Below are 21,968 nucleotides of genomic sequence, written 5' to 3'. Positions count from 1 at the left end.
TTGAAAAATACTTAATTCAGCATCTTCTCTGTATTCATCTCTTAGGCATCCCTCTTCAATGATTTTTTTCTCGCTTTGATGATAATTTATTTACCCTCCTTTAATCTTAAAGAAAATTTGCAGTACACTAATGATACACCAGAGGGTGCTAACCTACCTCTAAACAAATTTTAGTCACCACTCCTGGGTAAATGGAGTAAAACCTGTACTGTTTTGGCCTTTACAATTTGGAATTTATGTAGAAATGCTACAGAAAAAGAAAGGAAACAAAGAGATGTGTGAGTCTTAAGATAAAATATCAGAAAAGTATCTGAAGATGAAACAAAAGAGAGGGACTTGAATGAACTATACTGACAGTTATTACAGTCATTCAGATACAGTATTCCACAAATACATGGAAGGTAATAATAATGGAAGCAGAGATTAGTCACGCTGGTGGAGTTAGCATGAGTGGTCTGAAGGAAGAAATTAGTTAGACTTGGTACTGGGAAATGCAACAGAGTATGTTGGCTCTGTGCTAGTCTCTCAGGATAGGGTCACCGCACCCTCACGATGGGTATTCAAGACTTCAGAGTGAAGATGCCAGTGGTAATGCTATGGTGTATAGCTTTGAAAAACACAAAGTTCGTTATGAAAAACACAGAGACCGAGTGAGCCACGAGTTCTCTCTACAGAACTTTCTGGCTCTGACACATGGATGGCACTAATTTCTTTTTTTCAACTGTTTTGTGGGACAGAACATGAGAGTGTATATATTTCACTGCAAGGGTGTTTTATGCACATATGAACAATAGCACGAGATTTTATTACAAGTCAGAATCATGCAATTCATGCAGTGGGGTCATCGGTGATGCTTAGGGTATCCTCTTGTTTGCATTATCATTGCCAAGTTTAGCTTCATTTCAGTCATCACTTATCTTTTCCACAAGGTGACATTTATACCATTTAAGGTAACATCACATCTATTTATTGCTTTGTAATACAAAGGAAGTCTGTGGTAGACAAATGCTTAGTCTGTTAGACATAATACCTGATATTTGCCAAGTAGCATTTTCTACAATTGTGCCAATTAAAATGCAAAATTGCTACCGCTTATTTTTGAACTTTCATGTTCTGTCAGTCAGGAAAGAATGCTGTAACTGATCAAGATGCAGCACTTTTGGCTTATTCATGGTAGTCCTATTTTTCTTCTAGAATTTAACCTGCTCGTGACCTGAGGAAAGGGAATTTGGTAATTCTCTCCTTCTGTGATCTCTGTGTCAAAAGTGTGCCGATATACTTAAGTCTGCAGATTGGTTTTATGTGCCTCTTGGGAGCACGTGCTGCTTCTGACGGTCAGACGTGCTGTTGTGTCAGACTCTTTCTACAAGTCTCTTCTGTGAGGATAGCAACATCACTCTGAAGAAGGTTACTTCTCATGTCTGTGCTGTGTGCTTTTGGGATTCTTCCACATTGCACCTTCAGGATTGTTGGTTATCCCATCAGTTCCAGCAAGCTTTATCACTATCCAGTCCCTAAGTTGCATGAAGCACTAGCACCCTTGACTGCCACAACACTTTGCGAGGAAAACTGCCTGAGTTGCACCAATATGTACCAGTGCTGTGCCCTTCATAACAAAAGGATAGGCCAGTTGAATGTCTTCATGGAGAAGGTTAGTGATTTCCTGCTGTCCTAACGCTCCTTTGGCTGGTGTGCCCTGTGAGCTCTGGTCAGCTTTTCCCCCAGTTATGTCTACAGCCCTGATACTTCGTCCCTTGAAGAGACACTAAGCATTTGGCCTGGACTCTCGAGAGGACAGTAGTGCCAGGGACAAGGGTACCAGCTGCTCGGAGAAGATAGGGAAGTAACTTCCTTGGGACAAGGTGGGGAGGGACACAATCATGAGTATTAAAGGCTTTTTCAGGGTTAGGAGTCAGCGAACAAGCAGTGTTATGACACTGTTCACGCTTTACCACCAGCAAAATAAGAAAACTGTCTCTAGTCTACAACTGAAAACTGGGTCGCTTTCCTACTCCACACATAGTAAGCAGTAGCCCCTGACCTTGCTGCCCTAGAGCTATTTAGAAACCACCAAAGTCTAGAAGGAGGCTGTTCTATATCCCAGTCCACCTTGAAATACTCTTGAGCCCAGGCACTCAACCAACAGTGCTGTGAAGGCCTGAATAAAAAAGAAAAAGAAAAAGAAAAAAAAAAGTATATATATCTATATATCTGCAGAAAATCAACAATACCAAGAGAATCCAGTTTAATTTTGGCACTCTAGAGAATCACCCCATGAAAGTGGTATTTTCTGCTAACCAACACAGAGCCTCAGAAAGAAAGGTATACAACACATTTCCTGTCAGGTCAGCCTCTATAACAAGATCAAGGGCTGTCTATCGCAGTGTTAAAGAACCAGGAGGAAACAACACAAAAAGAGAAAAAGGAAAATCAGTCCCACTAGACATTCCTAAAGGCTTTTTCTGGCCCCTACCTTAACCAAGCACACGTTTTAGCCACGTTTGACATCCTTGCCCAGCTCAGCGTTGAGCCAAACAGAAGCTGACTTTGGAGATGGTCTGAGTACATGTGTCTTTATGCACTTGGCTGTGCAGAATATGGTGAAAAAACATTTCAGCCATCCCCAGCTCCTCTGAGCACAACTGATTTTCAAATAGGCAGGCCAGAGCTCTGGGAGTCACAGGGGGTGATGACAAGCAAGGCTTTGTGAAATGGGAGTAAGGAACAGATGGGCCATTTGGGATTACACGGTCCAGTCTCAATTAGGTTTTTGACCTATATTTGCAAACAAGATCTGACCCAGGAGGGGTTCAGCTCTGCATGGGTTAGCTGTTGTGTCCGTGGCTGTCTGTAATATGTGAGCTTTGTAAATTGGGGATGGTGAAGAGGAGAAGCGGGAAAACCTAGGTGGGAGATGGAGAGCGAGATAAAGGGAGGAGGAAGGAAAGCAGCCTGGAGCATTGGGGTATGCTTTCAGTGCAAACAACCTAATTCTAGTCTCACTTAGTTTTTCTTCCTGTGCATACTCAGATGTTCATGCACTTTCTCCTTCCTGTTGTAGCCCATTTGTGGTCGACTGGTCCTGGGAGGTGTTTAAAGCAAGGAGGGACTATGGAAGTCCTAAAAAAGAGCTGGTTGAATGCCCCTTGTTGACACTTCTGCTGTTTTGTTGTTTGGTATCATGCCTTTAGGAATAGATACCCAGACTGGGGTATCCCCTCTTTTGTTCATTGTGAGCTCTGAAATGAGCATTTCCAGCTTTCTATGTATTTATTTCCCCTTTTATCACTATCTCTGTAGTTCATAGCAATAACTAGCAGGACTTTTACAAATTGTGCAGCTTTACTAACTAAGGAACAGTTTAAGGGATAAGAAGCAAGGCCAGTAACACTCATTAAGTAGAGGAATTGTACAGTTACTGTTATTTCTGACAGCATTTCACAGCATACCAACAGAGTCTATACAGTGTGCTGGATAAAACCAACACAGCCTTGTAATGCTACAAGACCATATATTAAATCTTTACTGAAACATTAAAAAAAGGAGCTCCAGCTTGTGTGTGTGAATTACCAAGTTTGCAGATTATTAGAATGAATGTAAAAAGCTTCTAGCACAGCATATGGTAAATACATTAGTGCTATACTCCAACAAGCATCATTTTCCCAAGCTATAGGTCTTACTGACATATGTGGTGGAAAGGCCAGTTCTGCCAATTGTCTGCTTCCTTCATATCCTCTGATTTTTTGTGCAAGTTTAAAGCAATGTGCTTAACAGCCTTAGTGTAGTATTTTGAAAACTTGCAATGCTATATATCTGTGTGGAAAGTCACATATCAATGACATTTGGTTGGCACAGTGGGTTTTGAGAAAAATTGTAAGAGAAACAGTTGGCACAGTTAGTTTTGAGAAAAAATGTACCAGAAACAGTGTGAGTCTGTATGCAGTAACTCACATTTTATTTGCTCATATATCACTTTGTCAGGGTTTTCGATAGTTCTTGTGGAAAATGTGTGAATGAAATGTACAGCAGCTTTTACATCTAGTAAGGGTTTTTCCTTTAAGCTAACTGGTATTCTCACAACCTGTGACATACACAATATGCATAGTACACTGCTGTCTCCCTAAAAAAAGTGGTTTCTTTGTCAAAGAGCCCACCCATTCCCATTTTGTGGTACACAGATGAGGCAGTGTGTGCATGCAGAGGCTCAACAACTGGTACCCTGTCATGGATACATGTGGACATGGTAGGTCTGTATCTTCACTTTCTTTTGTAAATATGATGAAGTGGCTACAGATTTAGAGGAAAGCTGATGCATATTTCCAGTTCAGCTCCAATCAGGAAACTGAGCAAGCTGCACCCCAGCCGCAGCCACTCTTCTTCACACCATAAATCACAGCCAGCTAATAATGCAAAGGCGTCAGTCTCCTGAAGCCTTTTTTGCACACCAGACAAGACACAGGAATAGGAAGTTCGGAGTCTTACTTACATGCCAGCATGTTGGAACCTCTCTGGGGTCCTTGCATGGCAGTGCCTTGCACTCCTGATAACATAGTAGTGAGCGTGACTTTCCTGCAGCCTATTATAAATCGCTGGGGGGAATTAATTCCCCACTTTGGCAGGGAAATCTGCTCCATGCATTCTGGCTTGGTCATTCAGATCAAGGGGGGACTTCATAAATATTTTTCATATGTGCAAGAAATTTAATGAGTTACAACTTGAGCACTCTTTATTTGGGACAATTTTTGTTTCAAACTATTCTCTTAAAACCATTCTCAGGTTTTGATGATGGAGCTGCAAATATTAACGCTAAAGATTCAAGCTTTTAGGACAAGAGGGAATGGCTTCAAGTTGCAGCAAGGGAGGTTTAGGTTGGAAATTTGGAAAAATTTATTCTCAAAAAGAGTAGTCAAGCATTGGAAAGGGTTTCCCAGGGAGGTGGTGGAGTCACCATCCCTGGGGTTGTTTAAGGAAAAGTTGGATGTGGTACTTAGGGACATGCTTAGTGTGATATTGGTGGTAGGGAGATGGTTAGACCAGATGATCTTGGAGTTATTTTCCAACCTTAATGATTCTATGATTCTAAGCTATAAAATGAACATCACGAATATATGTGCTGTATATATAACTAAACACACATTGAAAGCTTTTGTGTCATTTGCAATGATTAAATCATACATAATTTTCTTGAGAATAAATTGAGAGAGGGAGAAATCAGCAAATCAGCTCCCTACAATGTGCAGCTGAGGTAACTGCAAATCTTCTAAACTGATTGTTAATATGGCAACAGAGTGTTTGAAGGGAAAAACAGGGTTGGAGAGAAGGGAATAGATCTTGTAAGACTCAGTTGTGCCTGTCAAAACTGTTAAAAGAGTAATACTTTTTGTTAGGCAATAAACTGGAATCCCTGCCGTGCTTCATTTAGTTTCCAAAATTCACAAATACAGCCCGTTTCAAAAAAATTAATTAGCTCACGAGTAAAAAACCTGAAGTTTATGCAGAAAGCTTTTTCTCATAGTACGCTAATCAATGTTTTGTTTTACCTGAATTACCATTCATCAGTATCAAGCAGATTGAATCCACCATGTATAATGTCATATTACTGCATAGATTCCTTTTAATGAGATACTGCTGTATGATGTATTTTCCCACATTTTGTGTGGTGTTTAATCCACATTCTCTATACCCCAAGGCAGTGAAAATTGTGACTATTCGAGAAATACAACCTCGTACCTTTTCCTTTAAGCAGATCCCGAAACGCTATATTAACATTGCGCAGCTAAAGCCGAGTCAATGGGCACAGGCCAGATTTTGCCATCGAGGGGCCCAGCACCCAGTGGTGAATTTGCTCCAGCAAAAACCATCAGCAGACAAGTGCAACCGAGTGGGACAAGAGTGATACGTGAGGCTGGCCACCTGCACATTTTTATTCTTTGTGAAGCTTTTGGGGCAGAGGTGCCTGGAATATAACTATTTGCTGCCAGGGATTATTTTTAAAACAGAGCAGCCAGCCTCTTTGTATTGCATGGGAGGAACAATGGCTCTGAAGTCAAGCAGGGGTGAAACACCAGAGGCCACGCTCACAGTTCCTACACCCAGGTTTTGGTGGATTAAGGAGAGATATGTGCACGTGTTTTGGCAGATAATTTCATAAATAGCCAACCTTCTGGCAACCAGACTCTTATAACTGGGAAGACAACAAATATAAACATTTGCTTAAGGACTGGTAGGGGTTGCATCTGTTTTCTTTTCTGTAACTCTGATATTATTGTTTTGGTAATACAAAATATATCTTTAAAATCTGGGGCTGATTATTATTTAGCCTAAAAATTAACAAACAAAAATCACAAACCATTGTAACATTAAAAATGATTTAGAAATGTCAAAAAAAAAAAATTATACCAAGTGGTTGCACCTCTATGCATCCTTTCTTGGTGTCCTGGTTGTGCCCAGTTATGTTGTTCTGTCACAGATGACTACATTACAGGTAACTGATATTTTTAACAGAGTTCTCAGTGATTTTCCAGTAACCTTTTCGTGCAAACAGGTAGGGCAGAGAGTGCACTTATTATTTCACTGTTGAGCAAAGTCCAGCAGTTGCAATGGTGTTTGGGCACCAGAGAAGCCCGATGGGCTGCTGACAGTAAAATCCGTGCCCATGCAATTCAGTCATATCAGACACGCACGAATCCACTCCACCTCGAGGTTTCCTTGCCGTGAGGAGCTTGGGATGTCTAATTAGCTCTGAACTCTGTCTGAACTTTTCCTTGGGCTCAGTGCTACATTGTGTAGCCTTTCTGGTGTCTAATAAGGGTGAAATCACACTGCGGCACTAATCTAATTCGGGTAAAAACAAACAAAGCATGAGATAACCATCTGATGGAGGCCAGCCTGTTATTAGTTCCTGTACTCAAAGATGTGCTTGTTCGTTTAACCCAAAATAGCCATTTTTGCCTCACATTTAGTCTAAAAAGGAGCAGCAAATCATTTGCGGTGGTGATCTGCGACACAACCAAGGGAAGTTCAGGCTGCAGGTCCCATCCCTGTACTGATTCTGACTTCACTGATTTCACTGGTTTTCAGCAGCAGAGCTGGCTTTCAGTGAAAAGAATTGTTTTCCAAGGCAGATGATTTTCACTGAAACATATGTGGGCTTTTCATATTTCCCACTTGTGAACCAAAAAAAGATCATAAACTCAAAATGTTTTACCTGACGTAGCGTATTCTTATTCAGCGGACAGTGAAACAGGTTTCCTGGCTGCCTCCTCTCCCATCTTTTTCTTCTTGGAAGAGCAAGCGTAGCTAAGACAGTCAGGATGTCATGCAAAAAAAGGTTGGCCAAAGGACTACCTCACCAGCCCGCTGCAACGAAGCAGGGTAAATATTACCTGCTTGCTCATTTTCCACAGGGTTGTAGGAGAGACCTGTTCTGAGACAGAGGGGATGTCTTCGCATTTGGTTGCATGGGATTTTCCTTCCATCAATGTCCAAATAAATATTAAAGAATTTCTGTATGTATAGAGGTGTGAATTCAGCCATTTGGTTTCAGAAGCAATGGAATCTTTCTCTCATTTCTTCTACATCCATGAAAACACACTGGGATTGTGTAATAACAAGAATTAAAGCAATATACTTGAAAAATTAACAAATGAACTGAAATATTTTGCTATTAACATAAACAGCACTTCAGCACAGATTTTCACATCTAATCAGTTGTTAAGCTTCTCCAGTCCATGTTCCTGTTTCTGTGTAGCACAAAATGAGAGCTTAGGACGTGAAGTAGAGTAACCAAAGAATTTACCTTGTCTTCATTGATGCTAATTTAATCCTGTGAATTTTCCCATATTCAGCACCGTAGAGTGGACCCACTAGGAAACAACAAGAAATACAAATCTACAAATCTGAATACAGCTCACAATAAACTGGGGCAGCATTTCCTGGTGGCTAGGCTAGATAACAGGGCTGACTGGACGTGAAAGTAAAAGGCACTCTAAATAATGAACTGCTGAGTAAGAGCGATGTCAGGATTACAGCACATACCGTATGGCTATCAGCAAGCAGCACAGTGAATGGTAATGGTCTCTGAAAAATGCATTCAATCAGGGAAATTGCCCCACCTGTGGCTCATTAACAGGATTAAGTCCTGATACAAAGTGACAGTCAGTATTATTTGTTTAGGCAAAAGGCTCCCTCTCTTTGTAGTTTTTGGCATATCCAGCTGGCTTTAACAATATGGATCTGAGACAGCTAGTGTAGCTTTAATGTTAAATTAGCCAGGGTTAAAAGCTCGCCAAGGCCAAGCAGAAACAAAGTGCTCTTTTTCACAAAGCTGGCACACGGGGCCGGCTTCGTTTCAGCAGTGCCCATGTGGTAGGTGCTCCATTCCCCGCACCCGCGGCACCATTGTTCCAGGCATTAAATGTCACTTTGTCACCAGAGCCGCACGTTATCGCAGTACGAGGCACACTGTGCTCTCTGGGGCCAAGCAAACCACGCGAACACCCCGGGCCCATCAGGAAACCGTGTTCCGTGCTCAGCGGTGTCAGGAGTGGCTGCGCAGCCGCTCTGTTTACAGGAGGCTCAGGCGGCAGAGCCCAGAGGTCTGTTCTGAAGTCTAAACAAGTGATAATGGCTCAAAGTCCTCAGCTGGTAGAAATTAGTGCCGCTACTGTGAACTTCTGGAGCTGCCGCGGCTTGGTTTGTTGGAAGACAGCTGGAGCATGGCCTGCAGCGTGTCGCGGGTTCACCACCGCGGCCTTCCGGCTCCGCGCTGAGGGGCTGGTGCTGGAGAGGTGGTCACACTGCGGCACTTGCTAAACAGGGCCACAGGTCTGGGGATAGCTTCAGAAATCAAATATCAGATGCTGTTTAGCAGCTGTTACCTTGCTGTTTTAGAATCAAGCGGGTCCTAGTTTAAAGTCCCTTTTTGTGTCATCTCTTCTTGCACTGACAAAATAATATGGAACTAAAATTACATTTCTTGTTCTCTGAAGTTATTTGCAATGCATCTTTTTCAGAGCTTAATCTAATGCCTAGGCTTGTTGGGTTAGGAAGAATTGTTCTTTCAAGGTTACCCTAAGCCTGCACCATTTTTCCCCTGTGGCCAGTGCAGGAGCCATGGGCAGAGCTGGGGCAGACACAGCAGCCTTGGCACTTCTCTCCAGGAGTGCCATGGGGTGTATTCCCATGGGGTCATCCCCAAATGATGCTCGGGGTAACCTGACTTTGAGAACTGAGATTCATTGTCTTTAAGAGAAACCAACATTACACCCTATAACAGTCTTCAAAGTCAGAACGCTACATGCAGATATCTTAAATACAATGTCAAGTGTGCACAGTAAGTTAAAATCCATAAACCACTGTGAACTTTGGCATTAAAGGGGAAGAAAATGCTGGAAATGTTTGTTCATGTCATAACCTAGTTACATCCCCATGATTAAGAATCACCATGCAAGATAAAAGGAACAGTGTTCAAAAAAATTCTGATACATTCAAAAAGTTTGATCAAAACCAGAATAGACTATTTCCAAAGAGGAGGCTGAAGTGCTCAATCAAGCTGCAGCAGATCTTTACAAAAACAAAGTTTTTATGCCTATTGTTCTAATATGGAAAGTAAATGGGCAGTATAGCTACATAAGGCACCAGAGTCTCCCATCACTTATAGCCAGAGGAAAGCCACAGATAAGGGACTGTAATGCAGTCTAAGTGGTACTGCTGTGAAACCAGAGTAATTTCATTTAGGTCAGAGGATTCTGTTTGTGTGGTATAGACTTATGAATATAATAATTCTTAGTGATGACAGATTAGCCTGCCAATGTGGTCCAGCACTCTGGGCTATTACAGAAATGCCATGTTACATGCTCTTTTTTTAGCCTGTGTCCTGTGATATGCATTAGATTTGTGATATGTATGAGCCACTAAAGACTGAACTGAAATCCCTAAATCCAGTGTAATCTCAGAGATCATAACATAAGCTGCCCAAAACAAAATAAATTGTGCCATTAACCAAGAGGATGTAGATGATCATAAGTAGTTTTTTGAACAAATATGAAATAAAGTCATGAAGGCCCAAGGACCAGAGAAGAATTATCCCTGTTGCAGGAGAATGTCAGCCAAGGAAACTAATGTCTGTCTTGTATTAAACTATGTTTAAGAGTGCTGGAGATTGGTGATTGCACACACTTAATTCATAAATGTGGGAAGCAAGTGGGAAACCAGGAGAATTTCCTTCTCCATCCACTTGAAATGGCCTGTTTCAGATTCTAAAGGTATGGAAAAGCTTACAGTTCCTCTTCTTTTGCTTTGATTATATCTATTTTATGTTAGCACTTGTTTAGCAACATCTAGACATTGCCTGTCCATCTCCCTTTGCTATAAGTTCCTGTGTCTAGGCCTAAATATTCCAGCAGGAAGGATGGCTGTGCAGCCAACCAAGGAATATAAAGGTCTGTGTTCCTCACAAGCTCGCATCATCCCTACCTGAAAACCTTCACTATTTTTTTCCGGACAGAGCATCATTCTTTAAATGAACTTTTCTCTTTCAGTTATCTCCTCATTTGGAAGCTGGCACTGAAAAGCAGCATTGTGAATGGGACCACTTTGTTGCTTAAAATACGTAATATTCACCAACTTGACAGGCTGGCACAGCTGTTTGCCTTGTATCTTCTGCAAGTTGTTTTGAAGCATTTTAAACAACCTTAGGCTGCAGGACAAGTGCAGTCTCACACAAGCACAGCAGGGATCCAACCCTTGTTGGATTTGGCTTTGGCTTTCTTTCAATCCATGTGCCTGGGTCTTCTTCCCAGAGGTTAGAAAAAGAGGGCAAACTGGGGGAGGGTGGAAGAAGGAGGTGGGGAGTGGAGATTTATACTTAGGGTACATCCTATATGGGAGCTGGGCTGTAGCTGGAGCTCATACTCAGATTTACAGACAAAGAAGTGCTCCAGGTTCCTGCAGTTTATGCTCAACCCTGGTTACTCCATTCTTAATGTGTAGACAGAGACATCATGAAATGTGAGCAGACATTTCTCAGCAGTGTGCTTCTTTGGAGTGTCAAATCAATTTGTGGTTTTAAGTCTTCAATTGAAGTATAAGGAACCCACAAATGCCCATATTCATGTTCTATCAATGCATGTCCAAAAGTTTTATAACTATGGAAAATATGCAGAAAAATATCTTGAGGGACCTAAGGCTTGCGTAGAAAAGAAGCCAGATGGATTTATTTGGCTACTGCATGTTGGATCATTGAATAGAAACTCAATAGTAGCACAGTAACATAGAAACATATTTTTAACTTATATTTATTCCAAGCATTTTAACTCCACAGAGATTCAGGATACAGTCACTGTGACCCACAAGGGTAGTTAGTTCTCAGCTTGTAATGCATATATGAAAAAAAAAAACACTCATCAGTTTAGCCAAGGTTTGCTTGCATTCATAGCATATGGAGCTGAATTTTTCCGATTTTCTTTTCTGGCCAAAAAAGCATTGGGTCAAACTTATATCTGGTGTAACAGTGCTGATTTCAGTAGAGTTACTTCAGCAATGAATAAGACTGATCGCTTATTTTTAGGCCAGATAATGATACCAGTAAAACAATACTTACAACTGTAAGTTTGGCTCATATTAATAGACTAAATGTGGGTAGATGCAAACAGATGGCATTGGTTGCTTTGTCACTTCCTGGCAGAGCTGGCCTCATTAAAACAGCAATTTTGCTGAAGCTTTTGTGCCTGTGATTAAAGTTGCCAAAACTTTTAAATAGGCAGGATTTCAAAGTGATAGTTGGGATGGTTTCCAAACGTATCTGGCATAGTACAGCACTCCACATTAAACTTGTAAAGCTTCATGTTTTGGAGAATAAAGGAGATCTTTCATTTGCCCAATAGGCACTTTTATCATTTCATATGTCATCTGTTGTATTTGTAAGAATGTTTGTTTCCCTCCGAAGAAAACAGTTGGAGGGATGCAACAAAGAATTATTTAGTAAACATTATGCTAGATGGCTGTAATATCACTGACGTTTCTTCTCTGAGCTTTGTCAGAAACAGAACAGGATAAAAATGTTCACACAAATGAAAATTCACAACTGAATGTGGGCTAGAGGAAGAGATGAATATTTGGAAGACTGAATGCAACTTTCACTGCTGAGCAGTAACACAGTGCTGACCAGCTTTTATTCAAACTGCGATTTGCTGCCTTTGCAGTGGGAGGTGGCGCTGCTGGCAGGAAGAGTTCCATTGTTCTCCAGTCAAATTCACGAGTATTTGCAAAAGGATTAGTATTTATTGCCCAAAGGAGGGGTAGTTTTCATTGCTGCACTGGCACTTGTGGAAGATGCTTTGATCGCAGTGCTCCAGTGCAACCACGAGCAAACCATTTAACCTGTCCGTCCACTGTTTTTTTCACTCTCAGGGTGGTTTTATTTTTTAATGGAGGAGACAGAGGTATTCTGGTGCCAGAGGTTTAGGATTGGCTGGAGATTAATTTCTGTGGGGTGCTAAGACAATAAAACTATCTGCTAGTGGCTGTAAAAATAGGTAAGTGTAAGGGTAGAGGAGAGTAAAACTAGTCCAATATTTCTGAGTTTAAACTGAAGTTGTCAGAACTTCTGTTATTAGCAGGAAATGTTTTGCCTAGATGTAATTTCTTGCTGGTTAAAAACTGAGAGTTTACTTTTTGCTTGTAATTAGCAGATTAAGGTTTGGATGTGATGGCAGCAGACTGAATGACGAAGTTGAATCTTTTGAGGGGAAAACTTATTTGGTATTTGGAGAAATGAACCCAATCTTTTATAGGTCTCAAATATATAGCAAACATTTGAATTCCCTGGGTTCCAAGAATACTACAACAGGCCACATAGAAAATCCTAAGTATGATATACGGTATCTGGCTTTAGGAAGGAGATTATGCTTCCACATGTGCTTGGTCTATCGTAGTTAATGACATATGAGAAACACAGCTTTAATGGGTTCACAGATTATTTATTACAGGAGCAGAACATCATAAATTTGATAACCAGATCCTAGTAATTTGCCAAAATATGTAAGAAACACATTGATGTAATTGTGCTTTTACTGTATTCACTTGTGTGGAATGGTTTACTTTATAGTTATGGGAAATTTCCATTCAAAGACAAATCATGCAACAGTATGCGCTTCTGTGTCTATGTGTACAAGACACTAGTATCTCCAGGGGGAAAAAATGTATGATTTTACAATTACAAATTACAAACTATCATAAACTGGTAAATTACTGGAAGAAGAGTTTTGAACACAGTTATGTTTCTTCAAATTTATAGAAAAACGTTGCTACATTGCCACAGCAATAAAAGTAGAAACTAACACAACACCTAATGAGAATCATTGATTTATTGGTGCTGATCCTGGAGATGTGAAGGTCAGCCTCCATTACAATTCTGTCCCACTGTACTGTTTGAACCATCTTGCTTCTCACTAATATTTAGCATGAAGTTGAGAGTGGCACAGCATGAGGGAGCTTCTGCATACTCTGAAAAAGTTTCCTGTATTTTAAAATAAAATTAGAGAATGATTCTAATTATTATTGGAAAGGGACCAATGGTGTAGTTGAAAGGTGGGTTATTACTGAAATGACATGTTCCCACAGCATGGTGTTTTCGTAATGAATACATTATCATTCATGAATGGCAAAAACATCTCCAGTTTTAAACTGAAAGCAAGATTCCCATTCAAATTAGTGTAATGAACTGTCAGTAATAGACCATCTCATGAGATTATTATTTTCTCTCTCTTAAGAGGATCTGGCAGGGGAAGGCAGTGAAAGAGGGAACTCAACGAAGTTGTGTAAAAATTCTTGTTTCCCTGCAGTGAGTGATTCTTTCATCTCATTCTTTCCTGCCTTTGCAATGGAAGTGGCAAGTTACTTGACTTGCACGCACAGTTCAGGGCATAACTGTGGTGTCTTTAGGAAAGATCTCATGCTCTTCTCAGGAGGGATATTATTTCCTTTCACTTCTTCGAAGCAATTTAACTGGCTTACTGGATGTATGCTGCACAAACCTATGGCATACAGGGCTTTTTCCCAAGAAGGAAACACATTTGAATGGGACAATATATAATCACATAACAATTTGTTATTCATGAGTTCCCAGCTCTTTTTTTCATGACCAGTTTTCATGATCAGCCATGATGGCTTCCTGTTTTCATCACGAGGAATTTCTAATATTTCTTTTCTTGTCAAAGCATCGTGGGAACTCAGCAAGATTTGGATGATCAGTAATCTCAGGTCTAGGTGTGACCAGCTGGGGCTGGGTCCTACATTTCAAGGCTGTTTGGCAGCTGGTGCTGTCACAGTGTGCAACAGTCCACTAAATGCCAATGACAACAATTAGGCTGATGTGTTGTCATCAGCTTAGACTGCTTCCAGATTTCAAGGAGGAGATAGAAGTGCTTGTTTTATTCAACAAAAAGCTGATTCTAGCAACATATGCATCACAGTTCCGAATGCTGTGACTCCAGCTGACTGGCAGCACGTGTGGTCCTGGATCCCTGGCTTGGTCTTGTGTTGGGATGACAGGTTACAGGGTGCAGATAACTCATCTTTTCATTGAACTGTCATGAAAATTACGGAATGGATAAAAAACAAGAAGAATTGTCCAAAATGTCATAACAGGTTATAGAAGAGATATGATTCCCTTAATATTTTCCTGGCTCCAAAAAATATGAAAGTACTAACAACTGGGGAGCTCGTCTGTCATCTCAGAGGGCTGCAGGGAAGGAAGACCCTGGCACATGGTAGCATTTCTCTAAGTTTTCTGGGAAAAGTAAGCCTTGTCACAAAATTTGAAGACCTGAAGGACTTATTTGAATATTAAGGCTGAAATCCTTAGCCTGGAACTGCTAGCGGAGCAGCTGGCTACCCTCCATGTACTTACATGTGTGCACAAAGATACGGGTATATATGTTCAAATTTCAGAATGCCACCTTATGTCATGGGTCTTGAACAAATATTAAGTCTATTCTATGTGAAAGTATGAATTGAGAGTTAGGAGAATGCATTCAAAAGAAGGATTTATATCTGCAAATAGCTACAAATAACTGCAACTAAAAAAGAGACCAGAAAGAAGAGAGAGAGAGAAGCTGAAAGGCTATTTTCAGTGCTCCTTCAGGCTTTCAAAGGCCCCTCAGTTTATGAACCCAGTGCTTCCTTTGGTCTTTGACAGCAAATATTCCTTGATCTTGGTGGTGTTTTGTTAAGCTGCTATTTTAGAAGTATAGTATTCCAGGAAAAAGAATGGTCCAATAACTGTAAGATTTCCTTACATCCTCTTTCCTAGAAACCATGATGGTTGATTTGATACATGGTTGTGGTTAGCAGCAGCTATTATACACTGGTTTTATTGACTGTGCTTTGGAATGATTGATTGAATTCAGAGTAAGCCTCTGTGCTGTTCATCCTTACAGACAGAAATTATAAGTCTGTGCAAGCGAATTCAATATTTAAACTCTTTCCTATAGTTTTTTTGTCCCTCAAAAACCGTATGTCTGCTTATGCTTAACAGGAGGTTATAATGGTTTGTCTCAGGAAACCAACATGGGCAGACCAGCCTCAAGTACCGTGTGGGAGCAGAAGGGACAGTTGCCCATCAGCAGCCTTTGAGAGCTGTTAAAAGACACTCACATGGGGGACGGGTTGTGGCTCCACCTCCCTTTGGCCAGGCATAACCAAGGCTTTCCAAGCACACACAACAAAGCACAGTATTCTGCCTGAAAGAAAAACACTTGCTAATGAGGAAATAGAGCCTTGGGAACAGCAGTTAACTGTATAAAAGATTTAATTAATCACTCTTCTGGTGTGAGAGGGTGCCAGGTAAAAGCAACAGGTGGGGTGTTTGTTGTTTGGAAATGCCATCCCCCCAGCGATTTGATATTTCTGCTAAACAAGAAACAACCTCTCTCCACCCCAAATCCCATGTTTTGTAATCACATGGTCAGCCATATACTCCCAGAATTATTTTTTACACTGCTGGGCCTTTGAAGAAAAGTAGGGAATAAATAATATCATGGTCTTGAAGGCGTATAGTGTTGTAATTTTCTTCTCACCCCAACTTGAAGACATGTGAGAGATGAGTGGTGGCCAATATAAGGAGGTCACAGATTGTCTAAATTAGCTTCCACAACCAGTATAGCAAGTGTCAGACACACTGGTCTAGCCCAGCTGCCTTGTGCTGCTGTTTCAGTGATCCTAGTGTTGTATTTTTAGGCTAGTATAGGTGCTTTGCGTCACCATAGTATTATAAAGCCACTAGTGTACACCAATGAATAGGAAATCCACCTCCTGAGCACCTAGACACTTACTTTATTCAGAGAAATCCCTGCCTCCAGCAGTATTGCTCTTTATGAGGATTCCTTTCTAGGTGGATTGACTTTCATAGGAAGTGAAACATTTTTTCCAGGTTCACTTCCATTTATTTCTGTGCAGGGGAGAGGGCATCCAAAGCAACTTTGCAATAATGTGTGTATTAAGTCCTTGTTCATACAAAGGTCCTTATACATGCTGGGGGGAGTCTAGAGAGCTAAAAATGAAAGCAATCCCTTTCTGAATTTCCAGAACAGTGCACAGGGCCTCAGTGTGAATAAAAATCAGGGGAGAGCTGGCAAAGTCACGTTTCAAGATGTTCCTTCCCCTAAGTACCCCTTGCTCCATTGAAAGCACCAGGAGAGGGGAACTTGGAAGAAAACCAAGCGGGCAAATAAAAGAGAAAAAAAGAAACATTTTATAGATCAATATCCCTGTCAAAGGCAAATATTTTCTCCTGTTTTGTCTGGCACGGGCAGTTTTGGAGAGGATATTTTTAGAATAGGTTACATAGATTTTTGATTACCTTAAGAGATTTATTTTCTGCCAAAACAAAGGCATCATATTTCTCTAACCATAATGTGGCATTTATTATGGGGAGGGCCAAATCTTGCACATAATCATTGAGGCCATATGCAAATAAAAGGCAACATACTTTGTGTAAATTCCCATTTTAGCCATTCTTACAACATTTCTCATTTATTATATTATAATTATTTTATGAAAGGCTCTCTGGGACTAGTCCATTAAACCATAACCAATTTATTTTCCTTCAGCTCCTGCTGAGGAGCTGCTTTCAAGGAATATTTTGAGATGTAAAAATAAAATAAAATAAAATCTTCTTTAGCAGTGTAGTTTGAAATCATCCTGTAACCACAGTAATACCAGTTCATCACTTTGTTCTTCCGCTGCTGGTATCACAGAACCACAGGATGGATGAGGTGGGAAGGGGCCTCTGGAAGCCATCTGGTCCAACCCCTCTGCTTGAACAGGGCCACCTAGAGCAGGTTGCCCACGACCACATCCCAAGGACTTTTAAATACCTCCAAGGAGGGAGATTTATGACCGTATGCAGCAGTGATGGTGGCTGTGGGGTGGGAGAGCCCTGTGCTGGCCCCTCAAGTGACCAAACGCTACCATGTGCTGCAAAAAAAAGCCCTGCTAATCTCTGTACAGCAAATGCCCGTCTGCTCGCCATTTTCTCACTCCCCAGTCCCTCTCCTTCCTCTCGTCTCCCCTGCCCCAGCCTTCATCGGATTTCCTTTTCTGTCTTTTCTCTGGAAAAACCATTTGTCTGGCATGTCAAAAGACTCGTGGGAAGCATATTGTCTCATGTAGTTGTGCATGAGGAGGCCAGGCAGGGGCTGCTGCGTTAAAGCAATATTTATTGTAGGTCAGTACTGTAAGAGGGATATACTGTAATTATGGTGTGGCGTGTAATGCTTGCTAACAGTATATTCCAATTCCATCTGCTAGGCTAAAAGGAATTAATATTAGGTCTGTCACTAAAGACATTTGGATGTCCCTGTTAACTCCTGTCTGTAATCACACATTGCAAAGATTCCTACTGTTCTTCTGAGTGGTCTCGTCCTGGCCACTTACTGACACATCAGGCCAAAGACAGTACTTCAGCAGGGAAACTAAGTACAGCTTTTCTCTGTAATTTCAAGCAAATGATTGCCTGTTTTAAAGCTACACCTGAAAATTCTTTTTTTTTTTTCTTTCTTTCTTTTTTCTTTTTTTTTTTCAGAGTGATAATATGGCTACATGAGAGTGGTGGGAAGATTTTGCACACTTGGTTTTCTCCTGCAGATTTTCTCCCTCTTCCTTTCTTTCCATGCAAAGTCTTGTAAGCCAGAAGGTCCCGTCACTTACAGTCTGTGCCATATCTGCTTTGTCTTTTAGATGCTATTTCCACAATCCCCACTTCAGAAATATCTCCCCACCTTGATCCCTCTGCTGTGCTGCAGGCCCTTGTGTGAGCAATGCATGCTTCCCCCAGGGCTGGTCCTGGCCCTTTGTCCTTATCTCAATGGCAGGGCTCAGCAAACTACTTCTCATGTCAGCCTGCACAGGCTGCCAGCTCTTCCCATCATCACTGGCCTCCTGTTTCAACAGAACCAAAATAAAGGAGTTCTGGCTATTCCACTGCAACAGATGAAAATCTTTATCTCATGGGTAACAGTAAGAAAACCGCCAGGTACAGTCAAACCCTTCCAGGAAAGTGAAAAGAAACCCTGTCTGAATGAGTTGAGTGACAGATCCGCTTTCTTCACGAGACAGATAAAGCATCATATGGAGCCGGTGCCATCTGGAGGTGGCTTAACAGCCCCTGTCCTGGTGCGAAGCCACCCGCTGCCTTCCTCTCTCATCCTGTCCTTTCTCTGGGTACACTCACACATAAAGTGCTTAAGGAGCATGGCAGAAGTGATTTTATATAGACATTTATATAGACAATTGCTACTGTCGTGCTCTGTGAGCGCTTTGTGGCTTGTTTTCCTGGCGTCGTCTGAAGGCAAGGACAATTGGCTCCTCTCTCTGGAACAGGCCCTCTGTCCCTTACCATGCATGGCCATTTCCTTAGTTGCACCATCCTTCTGTTTTCCTTGCTTTCCAGCCACAGACAGCATGACAAAGAACTTAAGGCATCTGAGAACATCCTTATGACCTCCCCCTAAGCCCAGCCATTTTCCAAAAAAGACAAAGAATTAATGGACAAAGGTTTCCCTTGTGTGCAGTAGCAGACAGCTGTGTCCTACTGATGTGAGATTGCAGACCCTTTCCACAATGGAAATAAATCCTTAAGCTCAGCTTGTTGAGCAGAGCACCTGAACATGATAGCAGCAGATGGTGCTAACACAGAGGTCTGAGAGCTTTGTGACATGCAGGGCATGTCCCGTGTGCTTCCAGTCATTGGATGCTGAATTTATGCCACTTACTTACTTTGCAAATGCTAATGATGAAAAAGGACCCGCTCATTCTATGAGGCTCCCCTCCACTACCTCCCTACATTTGCATGCAGACACCGTCTGACTTAAGCTTGTAATAGATACCAAGTTGTCTAAATGGATCTTCACTGAAAAGCCACTCTCTTACTTGTGTTTCTCAAGCATCCCTCTCCTTCACTCACCACATCAGAAATGCTCTTTGTCCAAAAGGAAGGAAATAAGCAGTAATCCCACAGCAGTCAACTGCAAGCACTGGCCTTGCAGCAGAACTTTACCTACTAACCCAAGCAGGGCAACCCGGTTACATTTGAGCCAACAGTTAAATCCTTCTGGGTTTAATAGTGAATTATGTCCTTGACACCAAATTTTTAGGCTTCCTCTGGAAAGGCTTCCACTCTCTATGAGGTTGTGTTGTTTTGCTGACTAGTTTATAAGGAATATTTCTTCTTTTTAGCCCTATTTAGTTTTAAAAGGCTTTGCCACAAGTATCAGAACTCGTAAGCAATTCCAAGACTGTTGCTGATCCTTGTCAAGGATATGCCAATGCAACCCTCTGAAGATGCAGGTGACCCTGCTGTACCTCAAGGAAGAGTGGAGAATCACTGCTTGGATTCATCTGGGGCTGCTCCTGGGGAGCACCTGCACAAAGCCTTAGTTTTCTGTACTCCTGCACAATGTTACGACCAAAGAGACAGAGCTTGAAACATCGGACATTCTTCCTGGAAAGAAGCGAGAAAGAAGATTCTATATTTTCCATTACATTACTATGATCGCTCTGTTTCTTGATCAGGATGGCTCAAGGGGCTCTTTGGAAGATACAATTTTCTTTTCCAGGGCCAGCTAAAGTCCCATCTAGCCTGATAATAAATGAAAACGGTATTTGGGCTGATGGCCCACTCAAAATGAGACTCTTAGCCTCCATTCCGTCCTCAGTTACCAGGTGTTCTCATTACATAGCTGCACTGCAGTGCTCTCAGCAGAATTATTAAACAGGCAATTCCCCCTTTCCTTAGCAGTGATCTACAGGTCAATGCAGTGACATGGGACTGGAGGGATGTGGGGACCGATAAAGTTCTCTTTGCAGTTGATTAGTTTAGTTATATCTCAACTTCTTTACATCTCCAGCTGCTGTACGCAGGGGTGGATTCCTTGGCTTCAAACTAACTGAGGTTCTGGCTGAGCAACTTCCACTTTTCAGAATTACAAGCCACCCCAATATTTCTCTGGAGTATCAAATTTGCACAAGCTGAAATAATTAAGCCTTCACATTTTACCAGCCCTTCCTGAGGAGCACTGGGAGGAAGAGACTCACACAAAGGCACTAACTCTGTCTCCTTCACAGGATCTGCATCCATCTCCATTTTCCGTTCTCCACGATGACTTCTCCAGCCTCATACTACTGGCACAGGCATTTTCAATAACACTGTGGCTAATAAGCTGAAAGAATTCCCTAAATTTTCTTCCTTGGGAAGGTTTTCTTCTAGGACTAAATCCATTCTCCTGGTTATGCCTAACACAGATTTGGTGGTGCTCTTAAGAAGGTCTCCATATCAGAGCATTGCAGGCCAGGCAACCCCTTAGTCTATGGGGCTCTAGTAACCTCTCTAGGTGCTTGGGATTTTGGAGTAGTTAAATGAGCATACTTTATTTTTTATTTTTTTTAAATTACTTTGGCTTGTAAAAAGGCATTTGAACTCCAAATTTTTTTTTTTTTTTTTAAATTAATCCTTTACTCAGGAAAGAGACTCTCCTTTTCCAAGGATGAAGAGGCTGTTTGTCCCAGTGTCCCAGTCACAATCTCATTTTATTTCTGTTTTGGAACAGTTTTCTGTTTTTGAGTTAGTTTCTGACATGTGTGCTATTTGCAATTCATTTATTATTCTATGAAAGCTATTCCTCCAGTTTATTATTATTGTTTCCCTCCCAGTTGCTCACAGACACCCCTTTGTAGTATATATGTAATAGGTTTTGGCAAAACCTTTTTTTTTTTTTTCTTCCAAAAAGTTCATTCTGTTATTTAGTCTTATTCAAAGACACTCAAATACTCTAATGCCATTTCAGCTGTATGAGGTGACACTGATTAGCAGTGATAGGTGTAATGTTCATGCTAGTCAGTTTATTCAGCTCTTCCATTTCTGCATATTTGGAGAGTGACATGACTTTTCCATCTTGTTGCCTTGCAAAAGGCCTGTTCTTCTCAAAACTCCTTCCTTTGGGTTGGAAAACAGAATATTCCTTCCCATGAGCTCCTCATCAGACGCCATTTCACGGAAATTCTGTGTTCTCATTTAAGGTAGAAAGGATGCACTTCTCACATAGTATTTTCATGGTGTTACACCTATGGTTAGGAACTGATGTAGTTCTCAAGCTGTACAGGAGCTCTGCGCTTTCTGCTTCCATGCAACCAAGATGGTATCTCTGATGTGGGTCCAGTGTGCTGGCTTCCTAGTACCTACATGCCTACAGACACTGCTCACAGTTATAGCTCTTCAGGAGCACGAAACATGATAAAACTTCCTCATGAAGGAAAAGTTCAAGAATCTGCTTACAAAGAAACTTCTTAAGAGATGTAGAAAAATCACCTCTTTTTCATATGCTGAGTATGACCCAGCAGAGCTGGGTGGTTTTTAAAAAAAGAATAGTTTATTTACTAAAAATTGCTATCTACCAAAATAATTTGGATAC

The sequence above is a fragment of the Anser cygnoides genome, chromosome 4, assembly GCF_040182565.1.
Source record: "Anser cygnoides isolate HZ-2024a breed goose chromosome 4, Taihu_goose_T2T_genome, whole genome shotgun sequence".
NCBI classification, from domain to species: Eukaryota; Metazoa; Chordata; class Aves; order Anseriformes; family Anatidae; genus Anser; species Anser cygnoides.
Note: the sequence above shows the minus strand (reverse complement) of the source record.